A 25,902-nucleotide genomic window follows, 5' to 3' on the forward strand; every position below is an offset into this window, starting at 1 on the left:
AGAAATAGGGGATGGCATTTGTCAGGAGTCAAACACATTGGAACTGGGAGAAACTACCGAATATCTTGCAAAGGGAGGAAGGGTTGACTGTGGGACCTAAAAGGAAAATCTGGCTAAATGAAGCCTAAATAAAGACCTTTGTAAGAGAATAAAATGAAATGTGAGGATTTTCTACCTGCACAATTGCAAATGTACAGTTTTTAGGCTGTTTTCTGTGCTGTTCAGAGATAGGACACACAGACACGTGCAGGATGGCTTTCTCCTTTTGCTCAGGGGGGACCCCATGCTAGCACATCTGGGGCTTTGTGTGAATCAGAAACAACAAAACAAAACACCGTGTCCGTGAAACTGCTCCTTGGCAGTGTGGCTTGGGTGCAGATCATGTGTTTGTAAGGAAGGCACACCTCCTTCCAGCCCCTGTCTCCGGGCCAGGGGCATGACTGGGGGTGAGTGTGAGCTCCCCTCTCCTGCTTGGTCAGGCACCCGTGTGCACCAACCACCTGTACAACCGTGGGAACCAAGGCCATGATCCTGGAAGAATCTAACACTTCAGCTAAAGGGAGCATCTGTGGAGATACAGGGTTAATTTTCCTCTCTCCGTGAGAGTGGCCTGCTACCTGCGGAGTGAAATTGAGATGTCTTTCTGATTCCCTTTCTCCTGTTTATAGGCTATGGCTTCTGATGTATGTCAGGGGTGCTAATACTTGTTGGTTCTACAGGTTGATGGACTGGAGAGATAGTGCAAGGGCATAAAATCAACCTGCCATTCCTACTTTCTCTGCTTGATCTAGTTACAAGTTTGAGCTGCTGGAATGGTTGATGGCCCGCTCCTGCCAGGACAGGGAAGTTTGCTTTGAGAAATACCGCCCTTGCGCTAATTCCGCCTGCATCTGAGCAAATTCAAAGCAGGGCTGCAAGCATCTGGGCTCAGTCCCTTTTCTTTTCAGAATGGGAAGGGTGAGAACCTTGGAAGCTGTGGCCTTTGAATCAGAGCTCAAGGCCAAACACAATTTGGCCTTGTGCCCCCTGGAGCCCTGAGTCACAAATCTATAGAAGGCAGCCACTCTTTACCCTGAAGGGGCCTTGGACCATCTTCCAGTTGTTCTCTGTAAGCTTCTGTCATTGCTAGAGGCAAATGCTACCCTCTAGGCCCCCAGGGCTTAAAGGTACAGGGCCCCTGAGCTTCTTGGAAGCTGGTGGGGGCAAGGATGGGGGCGCATAGTCTGCAAAGAAGCCAGGTGATACACATTTAAAAAGGGAGTATAATACTTTTCTCTTGTTCATATTTGTTTTCCCCCAAACAATAAAACAAAATAAAATTAAACGAATAGGTAGATGTGACCCCTATCCCCCCATCTCTGCAGAGTACCATTTCACGTTTGCATATGGACTCCTAGCTCTTGTTCTTGGATCTGTATATTTATACTGTTATCAGTCAGAATTGCCGTTTCTCATACATTAGGTGAAGGAAGCCGAATTCTAAAGGCTTTCTCATATTTCTTCTTTCTCTCTTCCTCTTTCTCAATTTTAATGGCTGGGTAATATTCATACATTAAAATAACATAGTTTTGAAGCCTTGCTCTTTAACCTTTGGTTCTTCTCTGTCTTCACAAATTTCTTAACTTCATCCTGCATGGACAGGGAGTGTTTATCACAATTAGACTTTAGTAAACAGCCTGGGCAGGCCAATCATTGATATCGTGTAAACATAAACGTCCTGTCTGCCATGATTATACTTCCTGTCACTCGTGACTTAGAGCGGAGAATCCTTCTGGAGTTTATAAGACCATTTCAGACATGTTCTCTCATGAGATCCTCACCGCGGGCATACAGTAGATCTTTTCTCACTTTTATAGTCATGGAAAGAAAACCATACCAAAGTGGTGACTCTAGCACTTAAAGTCAGACTTCTGACTCATAGTCCAGTGAACTCCTAGTCACCTTTCAGAAGTTCACACATCATGACTTCTATGTAACTTTTGTGATCAGTGCCTTCCTAAATCCCATTCTTGTAGAATGAAAATTTTCCTTCATTACTTTTTTTTTTATTGTGGTAAAATGCATAGGACATAAAATCGACCATCTTAATCATTTTTAAGTAAGTTCAGTGGCATTAAGTACATTCATACTGTTGTGTGAATCACCACTAACTCTCTTTAGAACTTGTTTATCATCTCATACAGAACCTCTGCATGTAGTAAATACTAAACTCCTCCCTCACCCCCCTTCAGCCCCTGGTAAGCCCATTATTCTTTCTGTCTTTATGAATATGCCTATCCTGGGTACCTCATATAAGTGGATTCATATATTTGTCCTTTTGTGTCTGGCTGGCTTGTTTTGCTTAGCATTATGTCATGGTTCATCTATGTTGTAGCATGTATCAGAATTTCCTTCCTTTTTAAAGCTGAATAATATTCTAGTGTGTGTGTGTCTGCGTGTGCATGCACGCACGTCACATTGTGTTTATCCATTCATTTGTTGATGGAGACTTGGTTCCTTTCCATCTCTTGACTGTTATGAATAATGCTGCTGTGACTATTGGTGTACAATATTTATTTGAATCTCTACTTTCAATATGATCAATCTTTGTTGAATTGTTTTAGAGAGAGAGTGTGTGTGAGTGGGGGTGGAGAGGCAGCAGAGGGAGAGAGAGAGAGAATCTTCATGACCCTGAGATCATGACCTGAGTCAAAATAAGAGTCAGATGCTTAACAAACTGACCCACCCAGGTGCCCCTATGTTGAACTTTTTGAGGGGCCATGGAACTGCTTTCCGTAGAGGCTGCACTTTTCACATTCCCACTGGCAATGCCCAAGAGTTCCTATTTCTCACCAACAGTTGTTTTATTTTATTTTTTTTTAAGATTTTATTTATTTGTTTGAGAGAGAGAGAGGGACAGAGAAAGCATGAGCACAGGTGAGAGGCAGAAGGAGAAGCAGACTCCTCACTGAGTGGGGACCCCTGATGTGGGGCTCGATCCCAGGACCCTGAGATCATGACCTGAGCCAAAGGCAGATGCTTAACCGACTGAACTATCCAGGTGACCCACCAACAGTTGTTTTAGAGAAGAGCCATCCTAATGGGTGTGGAATAGTACCTTCATTGGCTTTTTTTTTTTTTAAGATTTATTTATTTATTTTAGAGAGAGAAAGAGAGAGTGGGGGGAGGGGAAGGGGAAGAGGGAGAGAGAGCATCTCAAGCAGACTCTCCACTGAGTGTGGGATCACACGGGGCTTGATCCCACAACCCTGAGATCATGACCTGAGCCAAAATCAAGAGTCAGCTGCTCAACCAACTGAGCCATCCAGGTGCCCCTTTCCTGCCTTTAAACATCTATTAAACATGACTCAACTGCCCACTCCACCCCCTGTACCATCTCATGTGGTTTATGTGCCTGAGTCTTACGATGGACCTTGAGGTGTTTGAAGATAAGGACCATATACCCTCAGTCCCTAGTACAGTGCCTGGAAGGGCATAGGCGCTCAGGGAATGCTTGCTGAGTTCAATTCTGCCAGCTCACTATTTCCTTATTTTGCTTCATTCACTGACTGCCATTAATTTTTCAAAAAGTGCCCTTTTGTTTTTTGGCATATGAGGGAGAGATGAAGATAAAAAGAGTATTTGTCTCCTGAGGAGTCTGTATGGAATAATGAACCATGCTAGGCATCATTTGGCCCTTCCATTTCATCACAGCTACCAAGAACCTCACAACTTAACAGCATTTTCCCTGGTATTTATCTAGTGAAATGCTTGAGAGTACCTCTTGTATGATAGACACTGGGTTGGTGCTAAGGATTCAAAACTGACCACGACACAGTGCCTGCACGTATGGAGTTCCTGGCTTCTTGGAGGAAATATATATAAACAGAGTGATAAGACAGTGTGAGGAAGGTGTTATATTCTATACTCTGATAAGACTGAGGAAGCTGGGACTGATGGTGTGGGAGAGCTGGGTTGCTCTAACAAAGGAGGTAATATTTGATTTGTCTCTTGAAGTGTGAGTAGGGAGAGAAGGGGAGGCGGGGAGTGATCCCAGAGAGAAGCACCAGCCTGTGCAAAGTCAGGGAGGGAGGTGAGAATGAGCATCTTGGAGGAATGAAAGATGGGGCCAGACTAGAAGCCAAAGGGAACTCACTGAAGGGTAGGTTGGAGGGGGCTGAGGGAGAAGACAGGGAGACTCACGGGGAAGCTCGTTTGCTGACCGCTCAAGGCCACGTAAGATTTTATTTTATTATTTTTAAGATTTTATTTATTTATTTGAGAGAGAAAAGAGAGAGAGAGGAGAGAGAGAGAGAATAAGTGGAAGGGAGCAGCAGAGGGAGAGGGAGAGGGAGAAGCAGGCTCCCTAGTGAGCAGGGAGCCTGATGCAGGGCTCGATCCCAGGACTCTGGGATCATGACCTGAGCTGAAGGCAGATGCTTGACCGACTGAGCCACCCAGGTGCCCTGGCCATGTGGAATTTTAAAGGCATCTTTGTCAACAGTGGGCTCAGAGGTGCTTAGGATCCTACCTTTATGCCAGACCATCACGCTACCCCCCTTTATGTTCTTCATTCTCTTAGGGGTCCTGTCACTTTAGGTTTTGGAAATGGAAACCAAGGAGTAAAGCCATCTTTAGTCATCATAAATTCCCCCTGGGATGAGGAGGGCCTGATTACCTTCTTAGAATGGGGAGGTAAAAATGCAACAATGACCAAAGAAAACAAAATAGTAGTAACTCAATGAGGTATCCTGCCACATCTGTTTTAGAGTTAAAAATGTGTTACTTAGGGAATTTGCCAAAGTCACTGTGGTAGGGCAGAATAATGACTCTCTAAAGATGCCTATGCCCTAATCCTTGGGCATTGCAAATAAGTTACTTTACATGGCACAAGAGAATTTGTAGTGTGCTAAAGGGAGGATGATTCTGGATTATCTGAGGGGTCCCAATCTCATCACATGAGTCCTTAAAGTGGAAGAGCAAAGCAGAAGGCGGGTCAGGTATGAGTGAGGACTTGACTCCATCTTGCTGGCTTTGAAGATGGGGAAAGGGAACCAGGAGTTAAGAAATGTACTGGCCTCTAGAAACTGTAAGCAGCCCTTAGCCATAGCCAACAAGAGAACAGGGATCTGCATCCTATAACCACAAGGAACTGAAATCCACCAGCAACTGGAATGAGCAAGGAAATTGATCCTCCCCTACAACTTCCTAGAAAGGAACACAGCCTTGCCAACACCTTCATTTTAACCCAGTGAGTCTGTAGGTATGGCCTACAGAATGGTAAGATAATACATTTGTGTTGTTTACACTGCTAAGTTTGTGATAATTTGTTACGACAGCAATAGAAAGCTAACATAGTCACAAAGCTAGTAAAAGCTGAAATCGTACCTGAGGTCATATCTGAAAGCCCACGTTCTCTCCATTATGTTTCATCATCTTAAAACGTTCCCCAGTCCAGTGCAATCCTACACAAAGTTAAATTAGAAAATAGAAGATGTGGATATTTTTTTCTTTTGGAGATAGCCTTATTATTCTAAAAACAATAGATCTTATTCAAAGAGAGTCAAATAATACATACAAATGCACAGAAGAACGTAAAAGCGCCCATAAATTCCATAACCTAAAAATCAGCACTAACATCATTTCCACAAACATCCTTCCAGAAAATTTGCTTTGCATGTATATATGATAAATATTTATATCTTTTTATATGTTTCTGTAATTGCTTTTTTGACTGGACAATTTTTTTATAGACATCTTTGTGTCAGTAAATATAGATCAACACTATCATTTTAGGTGACTAATATTCTATTGTATAGATGTTTCATAATGTACTTAAGCAATTCTTAAAGATGGACACTTACATTATTTACAGTATTTTAGTTCTTCAAAACAATACTGTGATTAATGCCTTTTTGTCTTATCTAACTCATTTAAATATCACATAAGGTAATTCCTGGGAGTAGAAATTTTCAAAGAGTATACATAAATTACATTTTTTTAAAGACTTTATTTATTTGATAGAGAGAGACAGATAGTGACAGAGATAGCGAGAGAGAGCACAAGCAGGGGAGGAGGCAGAGGGGGAGGGAGAAGCAGGCTCCCCATGGAGCAGGGAGCCCGACGTGGGGCTCGATCCCAGGACCCTGGGATTATGACCTGAGCTGAAGGCAGATGCTTAACCGACTGAGCCACCCAGGCACCCCTACATAAATTACATTTTTATATATTTTGAAAAAACTACCCTCCAGGATGGTTTTACAGGTTGAATTCTCAACAACACTGCAAAAGCAAGTCAGTATTTCCAAAAGCTCATTTAACACTAGGCTTTGTTAATCTTCTTAATCTTTGTCTACCCGATAAGCAAAAAGTAAATAGATCATAATTTTTTGGTTTTGACTTTTCTTTTTTACTATCATAATTAAATATACATGTTTAAATCTGTATTGGTCACTTGTATTTCTCCCTTTTGGGCTGCCTGTGAGAAATTGATATGGCATCCTGTAAAAGTGTAGATTTTCAACAGACATACCTGGTTCTGAATCAGTCTTTGGTCATCTGCTAATAATGCAATCTTAAGCAAGTTACTTAAATACTCCAAGCCTCAGTTTTTCCACCTGTCAAATGGGTAAAACATTATTTACTTCTGAGTTTCTGAGAGAGTTAAAGGAGATAATTTAGGTAAAGCTCTTTGTGCCTGGCATGTAGTGAAGTGTTTTGCAACTATCAGTTATTATTAATGAGATCTCTTGCTTATTCTTTTTGGTTTGAAGAACTCATAAGCTTTTTAATTATTAAGGCTACTTATCCTTTTTCATATATGTTGCAAAATGTTTGTGTGGGTCTATTTTAAATGGAGGGAAATGGAGAAGAAAACACACCTGTACAGTCATGTACCTGGCGGGGTATGTGTGGGGGGGGGGGGGGGGGGGGGGGGGGGTGTGGGTAGGCAATGACACACCATCTTCACTTTGCCCTTCTCCAAACAACCTGTTAGTCTTGCTCAACCCTACCTTACAGACTCTTCCATTAGCATGATATTAGCAGCTTTAAATTCTTTTTTAAATTTAATTTAATTTTATTATTATGTTAGTCACCATACAGTACATCATTAGTTTTTGATGTAATGTTCCATGATTCATTATTTGTGTATAACACCCAGTGCTCCATGCAGTACGTGCCCTCCTTAATACCCATCACCAGGCTAACCCATCCCCCCACCCCCTCCCCTCTAGAACCCTCAGTTTGTTTCTCAGAGTCCATAGTCTCTCATGGTTCATCTCTCCCTCCAATTCCCCCCCTTCATTTTTCCCTTCCTTCTCCTAATGTCCTCCATGTTATTCCTTATGTTCCACAAATAAGCGAAACCATATGATAATTGACTTTCTCTGCTTGGCTTCTTTCACTTAGCATAATCTCCTCCAGTCCCATCCATGTTGATGTGAAAGTTGGATATTCATCCTTTCTGATGGCTGAGTCATATTCCATTGTATATATGGACCCCATCTTCTTTATCCATTCGTCTGTTGAAGGGCATCTCGGCTCTTTCCACAGTTTGGCTATTGCAGACATTGCCGCTATGAACATTGGGGTGCATATGGCCCTTCTTTTCACTACATCTGTGTCTTCTGGGTAAATACCCAGGAGTGCAATTGCTGGGTCATAGGGTAGCTCTATTTTTAATTTTTTGAGGAACCTCCACACTGATTTCCAAAATAGCTTTAAATTCTTGGTTTATAGGGGAGAGGAACCCTGCCCTTGATGTCCCTGTCTGGGTCTCATGAAGCTTTCTGGTTGACCTTTCCGTCTCTAACTGGTAACGCATCCCCCTCTGGGGCCGCACTGCTAGCTGAGTCCTCCTCTCCTTCCGGTGGGGCTGGGGCCGGTCTGCGAGAGAAACCAGTGCGCTGCCCCCTTCGCTTGCTGAGACTTTTCCTGAGTCGTCAGTTTTCTTCCTCTTCGCTGATTGACTCTGGGGCCCGGCCCCAGCCGCTGACAAAGGAGTGATTCGTTGATTCATGTTAACAACTATTAATAGGGCTCATTATTTCCCGGGAAACCGACAGGATGACGCTCCTCCTCGTCTTCTGTTTCCAGGGCACAATTGATTCCTCCTTACCACATTAAGTGGCAGCCGTTTAAATCATATTGATGTCTGCAGTTCAAAGTAATGCCTCTTATGTCTTGCGTGTTAACAAATTAAATATGGAAGCTGGTATGCGGAACATGCCATTGCCTGTTTTTAGGCGCGAGGTGGAGCTCGTTGCATGGAGTGCGGTTTTTTTTGTTTGTTTGTTTTATTTTGAGGCATAATTGCGTGCATATAGCCTATTTGTGTGTGTGGAGTTTCCATAGATCTGTGCCTTTGTGTCTGACTTCTGTCTTGCTGTGCATTTTTTTTTAATCGGTTACTAAAAGTCTAATTTTCCCTCTTTTTCTTTATCATTAATTTTTATTACAGTGCCTCCGTGGAATTAATCAAGGGGATTTTACAAGGTCCGGTAGTCTGGTCTCTTCCAGAAGGATGTTGAACTTGTTTTAAGTCTGTGTGTAGTGGGTGGTTGGAGTGGACAGTCAGGTGATGAGAACAGGAAATTAAGATGGGCTTGGAAGGAGAAAACATAAGACTGAAGATTAGTTATCTCTAAAAAGACATAGAAAGAGCTAGGGGTAAGATGAAAGTCACACAGTGGATAGCAGTGCAGCCTGAAACAGTGGCACACTGGACTATTGTGGTTTGCCGGTTTCTTTTTTTTTTTAATCAAAAACAAAACGAAAACAAATAAAACCACTGTCCTTTTATTTATTGTGGCCAGCACGAGGGGGCATTGCCCATCCACCTTTTTTTCTCCTCGGATGTGGTATTTGGTCCAGTTTCCACCTGGGGTCTGAGCCACGTGACTGGGTCCAAAAGGTGGTGTGGATGGTGGTGGTTCAGCCCTGGGGTGTCCACGTCTTTCTGTGCGTCTGCTGGAGGACACCCCCTCTCTGGGCAGCGTGTATCTGTGTGGATGCCTTCCCGAATATGTGTGGCTTGGCCGGGAGTAACTGATTTGCCGAGTGCAGCCTAAAGCCACGGCGGGAGGGAAAACGTTACTCAGGACGGCTCCCGAAGGGCTTCACCAAGTGGACTGGACTCAAATAAAACTGCAAGAAGGAGCTTATGTGGTGACTGCTTCCCTTGCGTCCCCGAAGTGAGTTGGCAGACCGGGCTTCTGTGAGTGGCACACCTGATTGATTGATTTAACATTACAGCCTCGGGAAAATGTGGAGCAGCTGTAATTGTGGCTGGAGGTGGCTGTCAACTTCACGCTGATGAGTGACTCGTGCCCGAGACACCCCTAGAGGGGCTCCCGCTGGCTCAGAGCCAGAGGGCTCCCTGCTCGCTTCCTTCGTCCTGCTGTTGCTTAGCAGACCCCTCGGTGACCGGAGAGTTTACGATCTCTGGAAGTTAATGCGCGGGCACCGCACACACGCACACGTGCGTGAGCGCATTATACACACACATCCTATCTAGGGGGGTCTCGCAGTGAGGGGCAGGGAGAATGAGGCTGTTGTTTGCTCTCTATTTCTTGGATCAGAGTCACAGAACAGAGGGAAGGATGTTCCACACAGAGGGAAGGACATGTGGGCAAGCGTGAGTGTGTTGACCCCCAGATGAACTTACTTCCTCCTTTTGGGATGAGTGGGACCGGGAGTCAAGGAAGCTGCTTTGACTTCTGGCTGTGGCCCCACTATTATCTCTGGATGTAGCTCCAGCGAGATGTGAGTCCAAGGCCACTGACCCTTAAGTTCCCTTAATGGGATGGCAGACATTTTATAACTCTGTCCCTTGGCTTAGGGTGTTGTCTACTTTAAAATATCCCCAGTATTTTCAGCTTTTTTTCTTTTTAATCACTTATTTCCAACTGCAAATTGGTTTATTGGATAGATCTTCTCCCGTGAACATGTTTTGAGGGGGGCAAACAAGTGGGGGTGGTAGGCACAGACTCTTTAGGAGATCACTGGCTTTACTCTCTAGGGGATTGGTGAAATAACTCACAATCTCACTGAATGTGACTCCTGGGGACTTGGCTGTCCTCTTGGTGTGGTGGCAAAGGTGGTTGGGGTAGGCATGGGATGGGAGAATGCTCATATAGAGGGTAAGCAAATACACTAATGTGTCCTTCTGTCTGTTTCTTTAGATTTGTTTGTTCCATTGCCTTGGGGAAACTGAGGGCTTAGGAAATGCTTCTGAATGATTCCTGCTGAATGTGGTCACATGGCATTGGCTCATCGATGAATGCTGTGTTCCCTCTCATACCTAGGCCAAGATACAGAGAACTGTGAGCTACATCTACTCCTCCTCTTGCCACTTTCCTCCAAACTCCTGATTGCCCCTCAAACTTACACCAGGGAGGCCTTCCCTACATCAGTGGATGGTGGCTCCATCCTTCCAGTAGCTCAGGCCAAAGCCTTGCCCATCCACTCCTTCAGGGGATCCTGGTGGTCTGCCCTCGCATACAGACAGGATCTGAGACTCTTCACACCTCCCCTGCTGTCATCCTGGTTCAACTACTGTCAGTGCTTACTTGGCAAGTTCAACTGCAAGGGTCTCCGGGAAGCTCACTTGCTTCTACATTTGTCCCCCTAGATTGGAGTCTTGGCACAATGGCCAGGGTGATCCATCTACCACATAATCTAGATCATGCTGCTCTTTGGGCTCATAACCTGGTAACAGTTCCCCGTTTCAAGAGAGAGAGAGATGAACATCCTGATGGTGGCCCCAAGGCCCTGCAGCATTGGACCCCTTAAAATCTCTCACCTCTTCCCTCTGTTCTTCTTGCATGCTCAGCTCCAGCCGTCCTGGTCTTCCCATTCCTGGAATAGCCTGGAACACGGCCACCTTGAGCCGTTGCTTGAGATGTCCCTTTTGCCTGGGAAACTCCTCCCTGCTTGGGAGACCTGCTTGGCTCTCAACTCCTTCAACTCTTTGCTCAAATGTCGTCTTCTCAATGAGTGTTTTCCTGGCTGCCCTATTTAAAATGGGATCTCGCACTCTTTATTCTTCCTTACCGTGCTTTGTCTTTTCTTTTTTTCTAGAATGAATTACCCTTTAATATAATACATAAAGTTAGCTATTATGCTTATTTATTTACTTGTTTCTTGTCTGTCCCTTTCACCAGAACATAAATTCGTGAATTCCTGAGCACATGGGTGGCTTAGTGGGTTCAGCATCTGCCTTTTAAGTTCAGGTCATGATCCCAGGGTCGAGCCCCGCATCTGGCTCCTTACTCATCAGGGAGCCTGCTTCTCTCTTCCCCTCTGCCTGCTGCTCCCCCTGCTTGTGCTCTCTCTCTCTGTGTCAAATAAATAAATTAAAATCTTACAAAAAATAATCCATGAATTCCTGTTTTGATCAGAACAGTGGCCAGCTCAGTGTAGGGGCTCAGTATCTTTGTTGCTGGTTTTTTGATTGATTTCCTCTCTTAGTTTGGTGGCTTGCCTTAAAAACTCTCCTCTGACTGCTCGTTCTGACATTCGAAACTAAATATACCTTTCCAGGTAGTGCCTTGAGCTTCTGGTGATTTTCAGATTTTCTGTCAACCCCCTTTATCAAAACTTACATATTCTGTGTTCTGTTCTCTTAGGACGTTGCTTTTAAGTCGAATGTAACTCATTAATCAACGCTAAGATGTTATTCATTTTTCTTCCCTTTGAGGTGTTTACAATATAGTATAGTTTGGTTCTAAAAGCCAAATGTGCTGCTCCTAGGAGTACACCACTTGGGTTTCTAGCAGGCCAGTGGGGTATACAATTTTTCAGTGGTAGAGGAAGACATTTGTATCCCCGGTCAGGTTATAATATAGGTAGTGCTGACTAGGGTAGCCCTGTCTACTTCAGAGAAGGCAACTAGAATCCTAGCCCCATTCTGTGCCCCAAATTCTGCATATTATTTTCCCATTATTTTTCACTAAACAAACATTGGCCATGTGTCTATCCATATATCTTCATTTTAACCTTTGCAACATTTCTATCTAGAAGATATTATTCTAGGGCGCCTACATGGCTCAGTCATCAAGCGTCTGCCTTCGGCTCAGGTCATGATCCCAGGGTCCTGGGATCGAGCTCCACCTTGGTCTCCCTGCTTAGCGGGGAGTCTGCTTCTCTCTCTCCCACTGCCCGGGCTTGGGTGCTCTCTCTCACTCTCTCAAATAAATAAATAAAATCTTAAAAAAATAGAAGATATTGTTGTTCTTATTTTATAGATGATGTCACTGAGGTTCGGAGAAGCCAAGTAACTTACCAAAGTTTGCACAGCCAGCACGTGACCGAGACCATGACGGAGTTAGAGTCCATATCTTTTGAGACCAAGTCTAGTGCTTTTAAAAACATAATAATAAGGGTGCCTGGGTGGCTCAGATGGTAGGCGTCTGCCTTTGCCTTCGGCTCACGTCATGATCTCGGGGTCCTGGGATTGAGCCCCGCATCGGGCTCCCTGCCCAGCGGGAAGCCTGCTTCTCCCTTCCCTCTGCTGCTCCCCTGGCTTGTGCTCTCTTGCTCTCTGTGTCAAATAAATAAATAAAATCTTTAAAATAAAAAAATAATAAGCTTTGTTATTATTATTTTTTTTTTGAGAAGTTTTACGTTTACAACAGAACTGAGCAGAAAATACAGGATTCCCTGACCCCACACACCCACAACCGCCTTCACCCACAGTGGTACATTTGTTACGAATTGATGAACCTGCAATGACACATTATTATCCCCCGAAGTCCATAGTTGAGAGTTCACTCTCGGAGTTGTACATTCCATGGGTTTGGACAAAAGTATTAATGGCAGATACCCACCATTACAATATCCTATAGAATAGTTTCACTGCCCTAAATATCTCTGAACTCTGCCTAGTCATCGCTCCCTACTCCCCTCTCCACTGAAAGCCACTGATCTTTTTATTGTCTGCATTGTTTTGCCTTTTCGAGAAAAGAGAGCTGTGGAGTTGGGAGTCATACAGTATGTAGCCTTTTCAGATTGGCTTCTTTTGCTTAGTAATATGCATTTAATGCTCTTTTTAATATAGCAGATTCCTCTTGGGTCCAAAAAAATTACCCTCTGCTGCCCAGAGTCTGAATGCATTTAAACATGCCTAATTTTGTCACTGTAATGCATTTGTATAATAGGTATTTATAAGATGCCTAATTATAGCTGATTGTGCACATGCAATATGATTTCATTTATTCTGACTTTCCTCCTCCCAGCCCTCCACTTCTTGTGAAGATGGCCCCCCTCCTAAGCTCATAGCACAGGACTTGGAGCTGGTGGCTTCCTTTTGACTAATGAGGTTCCAATGGTAAGACAACCAAGATGGGGAAGGAGAAGCCAGAAAGAAGGAGGAGAATGCAGACATGGAGACATTGCGACCTCTGATTATCCAAAGCTGTTTATTGAACACATTTTTGTGCTAAGACCGCCTGCCGTCTCCAGTCTGCACGCTGCTTTACTCCTCCTAATTAAAGCCAGCGGGCTAGGATGGAAGAAGACAATTTCAGGGCGAGGGGGTGGGGTAGGGAGCAAGTAATAGCTTTCTATTTTCTTTTTAGGGAGAGACTCTGAGCTTGTTCTCAAGTGAAGCTGGCCTGAAGGACATGCCTGGAAAATTAAAATCCAGGGTAGTCAAAGGCATCGTTTGAATTTAGTGCGTTCCATTTCACCCGGGCCTCTGGACCATGCTAAGAAAGGGAGCCTCAAAGAAGGAAAAGTTAGCCTTTGTCAGGCTGATGTTCTCAATTTGCATGGATCTCTCCTTGCCTTAATTCTTACTGGAGTCTCAACTGGAGGACACAACTGTTAAAGATTGATGGCATTTGGGGGCGCCTGGGTGGCTTGGTTGGTTAAGCATCTGACTCTTGATTTTGGCTCAGGTCATGTTCTCAGGGTCGTGGGATCGAGCCCTGTGTCAAGCTCTGTGCTCAGATTCTCTCTCCCTCCCTCTGCCCTTCCCTCCTGCTTTCTCTCTCTCTCAAAAAAAAAAAAAAAAAATTGATGGCATTTGCCATTCCCCTCCTTTCTTCTGTTTACTACACAGGTGATTCGCAAATTTTGGTGAATATCAGAATCACCTAGAGGGCTTCTTAAAACACAGATGGCTGGGCCCCACCCCAGAGTTTCTGATTCAGTAGAACCAGGGTGGGGCCCAAGAATGTGCGTTTCTGCTAAGTCCCCCAGTGATACTGATGCTGCTGTCTGGGGGACCACACTGAGAATCATTGCTCTCAACCAGCTGTCCTCAAACTTTCTCACATACAGGTCTTCGCAGTCATGTTTCTTGTATTTTTCTGATTTGCATTATCCCACAGTCTATGGAGCTGAAGCGTGAGAGGTAATGAGATCATGAGAGGTAAGGTTTCCAGCTCTGGGCATTCTCAGCTAACACGATGCCACCGTCAGTGGGGAAGAGATACTTCTGTCTGAAAGGCCCTGGCCAAGGGGGTTAAGCTCCTTTTAAACAAAGTTAGGCAAGAAGGAAGTGGGGGTTGGACTTCCTTCTTTTTAGGAAGGCCACATAGTATCATGGAAAAAGCATGCATGGCTTTAGAGTTTGCCAAGCCTGGGTCTATTCAATTCTTAGCTCTTCTCTTGTAGTTGATTGACTTGGAACATGTTATTTAACTTATCTGAACTTCACTTTCCTACCTGCACGATTTCCTTATTCAACAAATATTTATTAAGTGCAGACCATCTTTCTAGCTTCTGGGAACACGGTGGGGGAGAGGACACCAACTGTGTCTCATGGAATTTATATTCCAGTGGGTGGGGGGGGGCAGACTATACACAAGTAAGCCAGTAAATAAGCATTGTCACTTCAGCTAATGATATGAACAATAAAATAAAATGGGGAAACATGGATTTTTGAGTGAACTGCTTTGTGGTTGAAATATGATCATTGATGTAAAGGGCCTGACATGCAGATGGACTACAGTCAACGTTAAAGGCTTTTGCTTTTGCTCTGAAGAATAGGAGCAGATGCTGACCAGATCATAGCCAGTTGTCAGGCAAGGTCTTTGTGGTATCTATCAGACTCACCCGGCAGGCTCCTCCATGTGGGAGAAGCTTCCATGTTGGTGGAAGGACACCAGCTCTCTGTGCTTAGCTTAATACTCATCTGGGGATCTCGAGCTCCACGAACCATAAGGACACATGAATTTGGGGATTTTTCTATCCTGCTTCTCATTGTACAAGGCCACTCCCTTCACCCCAAACATGAGCCGAGTTGGGGTGCTTGGAGCCCCAAACTCTGTCTTCCTCAGAGGGTGGAATTGGTGAAAGATGCCAGAGTGGGGGGGAAAGAGTATCTTAGAACAAATGGGGCAAATCAGATTTGGAAGGGGGGGAAGAGGCATAATAATTTCTGATGGGAAGACACAACTATACCTATCATTTGGAACTCCACTAAAACTTCTTGGCTCATGGGAATACTCAACAGGGAGGCCCTATGTTTCCTCTCTTTAAGGGCTGTGAGATTGTATGTCTATCAGAAAGGGTTGCAGGTGAAAGGGTTCGGGACACACTACCCCAAAATGTGGAACCTTGGTGTACTGAATATTTTAAGGTGAGGGAATTTTAAGAAATGGCAGGTGCGGGAAGGATTTCCTTATCTTCCCCTGCAGCTGCTCATGAGACCCTCACGTAAGGGATGCCCTCCTATAACAGGAGGAAAGGAGCATCCTTCTCTCTGAAGATGGAGGGATGCTGACAGGAATCGGAAGGGACAGCTCTTGCTAAGTTTCCCCCAGTTTACTACTTTTGGTTCATACCCTTTGTCCTATCACATTTTCTCCACGACTCTCCACTCTTCCTCAAACCTAGCAAAAAAAATGCTCAGGTTTAACACTTCTTTGGGTCTTCATTTCCTTATGAAGGCTTCCATGTCATGTAAAGTATATATTAAATACATTGGTATGCTTTTCTCTTGTTAAGCTGTCTTTTGTTCCAAGGCCCCCAGCCCAGAACTTAGAAGAGTAGAAGAAAAAGATATTTTCCTCTCTTACATGAAGTTAAGAAGATTGAGAAAGATGACTGGATGCCTCTTAGAAACTTTTTATTGCTGGTTCTGAGGATTCAAAGACTCTGCCACTGAAGTGTTCTCAGCTTGGCCACTGAGGCAGGGGTAATTTTGGGTGTCCTGGTAGCCCTCTCTGCCTTGGGTCCCTGCCCCTCCCTGCCCTTCCCCACCCCTTCCTCAGCATCCTGCAGGCTCACATAGGACCTTAAACCTCCCATCCCTTTCCAGTGTCTGACACTCTTTTGGAAGAGACTTAAGACTATCTTACCGTATTTCATATGATTTTAATTTAATGGGTTTGTCTTCTTTCCCTGGGCTGTCGGCATCTCATCTTGTTTCTAAGGTATAAGTGACACATAGTTAGACTCTTTCCTTAGAGCAAGTTTTGATGGCGAGAAAGGCAAAAGCATAAGGGCCAGTTGAGGCCCTTTAGTGGGATGGGTGGGGGGGGGAAGGGAAAGCAGCCCTGTACTGTGTGTCCTTGGTGTAGGGCAAGGGCATGGGTTTGGCTTCAGATGGGCCCAAGGTTGAATTCCAGTACCTCCGCTTCCACTTTGGACAAATTACTTAACCTTCCTTTGTCATCTGTGAAATGAAAAATAATAATAATAATACCTGTTTCCAAGTCTGGAGGAGGAAGACGGATAGTCCCTGGTCTGAAGTATCTGCTCCATAAGTACCTACTACTTAGCATGTCACATAGAGCCTCCTTCTTCCCAGTTCCCTCCCTGTTGACCTGCCTATTCAGGTGAGAAGTGTTTTTTTCTTTTTTTAATTTAAATTCAATTAGCCAACGTATATTATGTCATTAGTTTTTGATGTAGTGTTCAATGACTCATTAGTTGTGTATAACATCCAGTGTTCATCACATCACATGCCCTCCTTAAAGCCCGTCACCCAGCTACCCCTCCCCCCACACACCTCCCCTCTGTAACCCTCAGTTTGTTTCTGGGAGTCAAGAGTCTCTCATGGTTTGCTCTCTGATTTCTTCCCATTCAGTTTTCCCTCCCTTCCCCTGTGGTCCTCCACTCTATTCCTTATGTTCCTCATATGAGTGAAACCATATGATAATTGTCTTACTCTGACTGACTTATTTCACTTAGGATAATCCCCTCCAGTTCCATCCATGTCGATGCAAATGGTGGGTATTCATCGTTTCTGATGGCTGAGTAATATTCCATTGTATATGTGAACCACATCTTTTTTATCCATTCATCTGTTGAAGGGCATCTCAGCTCTTTCCACAGTTTGGCTATTGTGGACATTGCTGCTATGAACATTGGGGTGCATGCCTCTTCTTTTCACTACATCTGTATCTTTGGGGTAAATGCCCAGTAGTACAATTGCTGGGTCATAGGGTAGTTCTATTTTTGATGTCTTGAGGAACCTCCATACTGTTTTCCAGAGCGGTTGTACCAGCTTGCATTCCCACCAACAGTGTAAGAGTGTTCCCCTTTCTCCACATCCTCGCCAACATTTGTTGTTTCCTGTTTTGTTAATTTTAGCCATTCTGACTGGTGTGAGGTGGTATCTCATTGTGGTTTTGATTTGTATTTCCCTGATGCCGAGTGATGTGGAGCATTTTTTCATGTGTCTGTTGGGAGAAGTGTTTCCTGCTGTCTGGGCTTCATGTTTTAGGGAAGAAAGACATAAGATACTGTGCGCCAAAACTCAATGTAAATTAGCATAAGTCAAAATGCTACCTATGCCATGGGTGTTGCATTTTAATTAATTAATTAATCTTTAAAGATTTATTTATTTATTTGAGAGAGAGAGAGAGTGTGTGAGCAGGGGGAGGGGCAGAGAGAGAGAGAGAAGCAGATCCCTTGCTGAGCATAGAGCCTGATGTGGGGCTCAAGCCAATGATTCTGAGACTCTGTGACCTTGAGATCATGACCTGAGCTGAAATCAATAGTCGGATGCTTAACCCACTGAGCCACCCAGATGCCCCTGGGTGTTACATTTTAAAAGAGAGCATTCTGTGGAGAAAATGATGCTTGATACCCATGGCGGAATTTTAGGCTGCCATGACAAAACTAATTTGAGGTAATGGTGTACAGGAGAGCTTTCTGGTGTTGGTCAAACCTCCCCTCAAAATCACTTATTTGGTTCTCATCCCTGGATCCCAGAGAGTGGGTCCTTGTACCATCTTTGAAATTGCCATGCTCAGTGAGGGAGGGGCTTCTCTACCAGAGAAGGCAGGTAAGCAAGACCGTTTCTGGACTTCAACAGGGTTCTATTCGTTTTTGCCCACAATCTGGTGGTGGTAGTGGTGGTGGTGGTAGTGTGTGTGTATAATTATCTATATTCTATATTATTTATGTTTGTGTACATATGTTTCATATTTGTTGCTGCTATTTGTCTCCAAGACAGGCTATGAGAAATGCCACCCTAGTGGTAGACATGAGGAACTATGGGCCATGGGGGAGGTGGTTGGCCATGGAAGGAAGGAAAGGCTCTGGAAAGAGAATGGAAGCAGGCAGGAAGGGCATTTCGGGCAGAGGGAGGGGCCTGAGCAAAGAAAGGCACTTATCAGAATAGCATGCACCTTGTGGGATGGAGGGTAGTGTGGGGACATGTACGGAGCTGCTGACTGCTGGCCCTGGGTTCCCATCCCCACCCCGTACTTTTCAGGGCCTTCCAAACCACTGAGCCGATAGCAATTCATTTGTCTTGAAGGACAAACTCAATGCCCTTCCTTTACTCTGATGCTGTGTTCTCTGGGTGTCGGTTCCCAAACAGCCAAGGGATAGGGAAGCTGTCTGTCCGCACATGCCTTTTAGAGAGGCAAATGTAATCTTTTCGGTCCCTGGGTGGCTAACCTCTGTGATTGTTTTGCCCATTTGCTATAAATGACTATCTCTACCACTTGGTTAATTATGTGATTACAGCACCCAGTGACAAGGAGAAAATTAAAAATCCATGCTGCATTTTCTATAACACTTTATAGCTCTATGCAAAAGACAGCAAATGCAATTTAGCTGAGCTGTGGTGAACAAGAGCTGTTTTCCAGCCCCTCCCTCGTCTTCCCCCGGAGAGAAGTTGTGTTAGCAGTTGACTAAAGCAGGGAAGAGAGCAGGTGTGGACGAAAACATAAATTACCATTATCCCTGACAATTCTGGACAGTGCCACTCACAGAGAAGGTGCTCAGCAGACTCCCCCCACCCCGCCCCATTTCAATAAAGACCAGTAAGTTGTGGGCTTTTGGTGAGTGCATTAGTGTAGAACCCAGATTCAGCCTGGCCTCCCCATTTGATCTCTATTTCTTTATGTTTACCTGTTATGATTGTGCCTCTTTTGAAAAATCCAAGATGACAGAGGGGGTCTCACTGCTAACATAGAAAGACTACTGTTCTTGCAGCCAAAGAGTTTGCCTCCTAGGTCTGGTGTCTGAGTGTTGGGCCAGAGTGCTCACTGTCTCTCAGCTTTAGTTCCCTCACTTATGCAGTGGAGACTTCTAAGATACATTTTTTTTTTCCCTCCCATTTTCTCGCATCTCTGAAATCAGGATGTCCCTCTAATGGATGGTGTTTGAGCCTGTGTCACAGTTTAATTGACTTCACTTTTTCTTTTTTAGTGTTCCATAAAATAATATTGGGTCTTAGAATGGGCATCTTTTAGGCTTGACCGAAAAGGATACTGTGCAGGCTTGTTGTAAGGATCTAAAGCGGAAAGCTCTGTAATCCATGTGGCTCTCTCTAACATTGTCAGGCTCTGAGGACATGAGTTCTAATTCCGGCACCCTGTGTCACTGAGACAAGTTATTCAAACTGGACTCTCTCATCTGGAAAATGGATTAATCTCCCCAATCTCCTTAAGAATTATAATGCAGTCTAGGACCGAGCAACCAGGTGAGGAACAGATGTCAGTATTATCGACAACATCTCTACCTTCTTCCACAGATGTTTGTGGATGCAGTGATTCACGGGAGGATACAAAGGTGAAGAAAAACTGGTCACAGAGGCAGTTTATGGTTTGTGGGTGGAGGTGGCATCCATGGTCACGATAATATTAATAACAATTATAGTATACATCTATGCATATAATGCACTGTTATGCATGAATTATAGATAATACATACTATTAACACACTAATATTAATATTAATAATTGGAGGTGGAATGGGATGTGGTAATTGAGGTATAAAAAGCACCGTGAATAGAAGAAGAGACCATTTCAGCAGACAAGTGTGAGAAATACAACATTGGTTTGGAGTCTTGAGTTATGGTTTCAAAAATGCAGAAATGAAGGAAATGGTCAATGGAACACATTAGCAAACAGTAGGTTGTGCTCAAGAGGTGACATCTCTCCAGTTTGACTCCAGAGTGTTTGGGGCCTTGAGGGGCAAAGAAAGGGAGACCTGGGGACTGCTCAGATGGCAGCACTTCCTGCCCTTTGAAGTCAGCTCTGATGGCTTTCTGTCTTCTTTTGCCTCTGCCTCCCTCATGTGACCCAAGAATACATTTTGTCAGTGTATGTCCCCACGTATCAGGACTCAATTCACCTCTGTCTGTCTTTCTGGCTCCCACTTGGGTCCAAGCCATCTTCCACTTTGACTCCACAAGAGCTACTACATGAGCCCTCCCTGTTGAAGACAGTAGGGATGCCGATGAGAGAGTCCGGTTGGAGTAACTTGTCTCAGTGACACAGGGTGCCGGGATTAGAACTCATGTCCTCGGAGCCTGGCAATGTTAGAGAGAGCCACAGGGATTACAGGGCTTTCCACTCTAGATCCTTACAACAAGCCTGCACAGTACCCTTTTCGGTCAAGCCTAAAAGATGCCCATTCTAAGACCCAATATTATTTTAGGGAACACTAAAAAAGAAAAAGTGAAGTCAATTAAACTGTGACACAGGCTCTCCCCGCTCAGTCTTTTGCCTCAGTTCAATCCCTGTCCTCAGAGTAGCTGAACTGACCCATTTAAACAGAATATCACATTAGTTTGCTTCTTTGCTTAAAATCCATGAATGGCTTCTCATCAGGTATGGAGTAAAAATCCAAATTTCCCACTTTGCCTGCAAGGTGATGTGGTTCAAGCACTGTCCCCACCCCCACCCTCTCCTCCCATCACTCTCTCCCCCATGTACTTGAAGCTCTACCCTTCCTGGCCTTCTTTACGGTTCTACCAGGACTTTGTCTTGGCCAGTTCCTTTGTTTGACACGGTCAACCCCTAGAGGGTCACATGGCTTGCTGCCTGCTACTCATGTCTCAGCTTCAATGTCACTTGCTCAGAACCCCGTCCTGACCACCCACCTGAAGGCATCTCCCCTGCCATTCTCTGTGACTCGGTTTCCTTTTCCTTCAAAGCTCTCATCACCATTTGAAATTTTGGTTTGCTCACTTAATTTGTCTCCCTTCTACTATTCTATAAAATTAGGAATCTGGACTGTCTTGTTTTCCCAGTATCTCCTATGCCCAGAGCAGTGCCTGACACTTCAAAGCTGTTTATGGACCACATAAGCAAGGCTGGAACAGCAGGGTGAGCCTAGGTTTTGGTGTGCTTGGGTGCCATGCTACGGAGTCTAGACTTGACTCAATAATCCAGAGGAGAGGCATTGCATGTCTTTGAGCCCAGGATGAAACCAGTTAGAATGAAACTTTGGGAGTGTGAGCTATTGGCAGGATGAAAGATGATTTCGAAAGGAGATTCGAGGTAAGAGGCCAGTTGGGAAGCCAAACCTCAAGTACTAGGCTACTTGACTCTTTCTAAAATATCCGATGATCTTCTGGCTTCTTTCTTTAGCCTTGTGCATAAGAAATTGTATTTGGATGCTCATATAATTACAGTACTTTGGACATAAAACCATTAGTGCATTTACCACTTTCAAATGTCCTTTGATCCCTCCTCCCTTCTCTGCATTGCTACCCTGTGAATTCATGGAGGCTGGGAGCCCCTGTCTTGTGTCTCTCTTGATCTCAGAGTCTGGTACCATGTAAGGCACCGAGTAAGCATTTCATGTGCATTTGCAGAGTGAATAGATGTGAGAAGTAAACACTTTTAGGTGTTTTCAGAAGGTATTATCCTGAGTCATTTCAGGTTGGCCCGTAGGCAAAAGCCTTTCTCCTGTAGAAACCTAAAAATGAAGACTTTAATGACCTAGGGAGGCTGAGGTAGAGACAAAGGATGACGATAAAATGGTGAGATTTTATTCTGGTTTCTTCTCTAGGCTTTGACCTATTATTGCAGAATTTTTCAGGTCATAAATGAAGAAGAGACATTTAGATCATTTCTAGGAGTACTGAGAAGATATCTATGGTCATAATTCAGTATGTTTTATTTTGGGGAATGAGAAATCCTGTTTTCGTTTCATTTGTTGTTGCTAAGCTCTGAAGATTGCCAATTAGCCCTTGCCCTCACTGGATGCCTCGGTACATTTTTAAAATTCGTGGTCCTTGAGAAAACAAAGCAAACAACCCTATTATTTTTTCTGCACTTTTGTCTTTGTTATAGCACTTATTCTAGTCTGCCTTATATTATAGTTATTTGTTGGTGTTTTTTTCCTTCTGTGCTAGATTGGGAACTCTCTCAGGCAGACACATGCTCATTCATCTCTTAGCATGGTGCCAGGTATATGCAAGAAGCTTAATTGATGCGGGCTGTGTTGCATTTTGTTGTAATTGTGCCTTAAGACACAGAGAAGGCACTATTTCCTTTTTTTCTGTTTCCTCAGGAACTAAAGTTAATGCTATATTTTTCCATCTTTCTGCTTGAGCTAAAAACATTTGTACATTGCCTTCAGGTGATTCATAAAGATTATCTATCTATTATCTATCTATCTATCTATCATCTATCTATCTATCTATCTATCTATCTATCTATCTATCTATCAATCATCTATCTAGTCTAAAAATATGGCTGTCTCTCATGCAATGGACTGCTTTGTAGAAACTGGACAGTATCCTTGGGATAAGACCTCCATTGGTGTCTTCTGAATTTTTGCATTACTTGGCACCTTTTAGGGATGTGGGGGAGGGGGTGTTTCCTGACTCACTGTCAATCAAGACTTCCATGGAGTTTTTCCTAAGAGGGGACTATGGGTGGAGTAGAGAGTAGAATCAGACCGTAAAGTGATTCTTCCTTCAAGAGTAAGTAGTGGCAGAGGCTGTCTGTGGCCTTGGGTTAAACTCGAGTTGTAAGGATGTATTTAGCCCTGGCATAGGGACTCAGAACCCCCCAGGAGATGTTGATTCTGAATCTTGAGAAGGCCTTGGAAATCCCTAATGGGATTTCTGGAGCCGCACCCCTGGCACACTTATCCCTAAAAGTCTGATCATCTCTGCAGGGCTTGGTCAGGTGGTGCCCTTCTTGCTCCCCTTCATTCAAGAAGAAAGTAGCAAACTGGGAATGGAAAGACCACCTTCCAAAGGGTAGTGTGGAAGGACCTGTGGAAACGGAGGCAGCTGCTTGTGGCCAAAGGTGGTCTTGGCTGCCTGTCTGTCCTCATGCCGGAACTCAGGATTTAGTCCATATCTCCAGAAAAACATCTGGGTTCTTTTCTTCGATGAGTCCCAGTTTATTTTTGGGATTTGATTTTAAGTGTATGTCTCACAGAGCTAATTAAAAAATCACAGTGTTGGGCGCCTGGATGGCTCAGTTGGTTAAGCGACTGCCTTCGGCTCAGGTCATGATCCTGGAGCCCCGGGATCGAGTCCCACAGCGGGCTCCCTGCTCAGCAGGGAGTCTGCTTCTCCCTCTGACCCTCTTCCCTCTCGTGCTCTCTATCTCTATCTCTCATTCTCTCTCTCTCAAATAAATTAATAGAATCTTAAAAAAAAAAAATCACAGTGTTGATGTATGGTTAGTGCCCAGGGAAGAGAAAGCTGGATCCTCAGGGAAATGGATCAGAGTCATACCAGGAGACAGACAGTACCCTTAAAAGATTCACAGAGGTGGTGTCAGCAGTTAAAAGAAACCCCTGTGAACCAGCCTCAAGCCAGAGATCTTCATATGATAGCTCAAGAGGGAGATCTTTCAAACAGCAGTCCATCGGGCGCTGATAGTTATTGGTACCAGAGAAAGTCATGGTGCTAGATCATAACCGGCCATAGAGTGGAGTATTATACAGAATGGTACCTTTAAGAATGAACAAATTTCTGATTCTCTCAAGATAAATGAATATGAAAGATTTTGAAGTAAGTGGTCCTATCATTGATAGAGAAAATGATTCCTATCAAATGATTTAAATCAGTTCTGGAGATGGAAGAGTGGTTTACTCCAGTCCAGGCTCAATGGACTCCACAACCACAAGATATACCGGGTTGTGATTTCTTGGTTTCTAGATTGTTTGCTAACCTGGGTCATTAAAGGTGAGGGCATTGGCCATGAAGCTCCAGTTACAGAGGGGAAAATCATCAATTTATTCTTCTTGCCAATGGAGCACCCCGAGAGGCCGAGAGAGGTTATAGCGACAACTCTGCACAGAGGCAGCAGAATGGCTACACCCCTATGGCTATAGCTCCCTGGAAGAGGTTGGAGAGCTCTTGGGATGGACTAATAGGCTGCCATGAGAAGTGCCCAGGGAGATGGTTGTAGGATCGTGGTTATGGGTTTAGAGGGTGGATGGGCTTGCTCTGGCACTCAATAGCTGTGTGACTCAGACACGTAATTCATGTTTTTGGGCCTTGAATTCTTTACCTGTCAAGTGGGGATGATAAGGGCTCCTCCTACATAGGCTTTTTCTGGGGAGGAACAAAATAACACCATTAGTATTATCATAGAGCAGGTATCCACACACTAGAGCTTATGGGCCAAACCCAGCCTGCCACCTATTTTTGTAAATAAAGTTTTATTGGAACTCAGCCATACCCATTCATTTCATATTGTCTGTGGCTGCTTTCACTCCACAATGGCAGAGCTGAGGAATCGTGACAGACACCTTATATCCCACAAAGGCTAACGTATTTATTCTCTGGCTCTGTACAAAGCCATTTTCCTGACCTCTGTTAGGGACATACAAATCAGGAGGGACAAGGCCACTAGACAAATGAGAAATGGAATTTGCTGTCTCTTATAGTTGGCAGATAAGAAGACCGGGGTACATAAGTGTGGTGGTGGAGTTTGACTCACAGCCCTCATTTTTTCTAAACTCATGGGTCAGTTATAGTAAGAACACTGCCCCGCTGTGTTTTTTCCACTGCAGCCTCTAGCTGGTGCAGAGTTGTGCTGCCTGTCGGTCAGAGCACCAGGCTCTCCTTGCTGGGCAAGTGTGTGGACTGCTCGAGGCCTTCCGTGTTGTCCTCAGCCTTCCTCCCTGTCTTTCCCTGATCACGGAAAACAGTTGTACGTTGGGATCTTCCCAAGCAGGATGGCAGGGAGGGAGATGCCAGAGCAGGAGAGATGGAATTGCAATTTTGTTTGATGTGAGGGGATCTTTATTTATTGTGTTTGAGTTAGCATGTTTCCATGAACACCCCTCAGGCAGAAGGGAATCTGCAGCCTCCTAAAAATCTGTGTAGTTTCCGCCGATCACAGACTTGGGTTCACTCAGGGGAATGCTCAGAAAATGCTTTGACTCTGAAGCCTCAAGGGACATGACAGGTATCTGTGGTATAATTGGAAGAATTCATATAAACCAACTTTACCCCAAATGTCCTATTCCCCGTCAGGGGCTGAAGACTGAGAGTTGATAGTCACCAATTTCGGGACCAACCTGAAGCGTCCTTAGGAAGGAGACCCATGATTTGATGGCATTTATAATACCCTGTTACCTGGGGGGAGCTGTCTCCTAAACCAGCACATGTATTTAAAAGATTTGGATCTTAGAATCATAAAATGACAGGGCCAATAATGTAGAGATCACCAACCGCCTCCTCTCTGTGAGGCAGAAAGAGAGAGCCAGAAATTAGATGAGACCTATCCAAAGCCATACCGTCAGTCA

Source organism: Callorhinus ursinus, unplaced genomic scaffold (assembly GCF_003265705.2).
Source record: "Callorhinus ursinus isolate GAN/ISIS: 27379988/994484 unplaced genomic scaffold, GSC_fseal_2.0 scaffold17, whole genome shotgun sequence".
In the NCBI taxonomy this organism is placed as follows: Eukaryota; Metazoa; Chordata; class Mammalia; order Carnivora; family Otariidae; genus Callorhinus; species Callorhinus ursinus.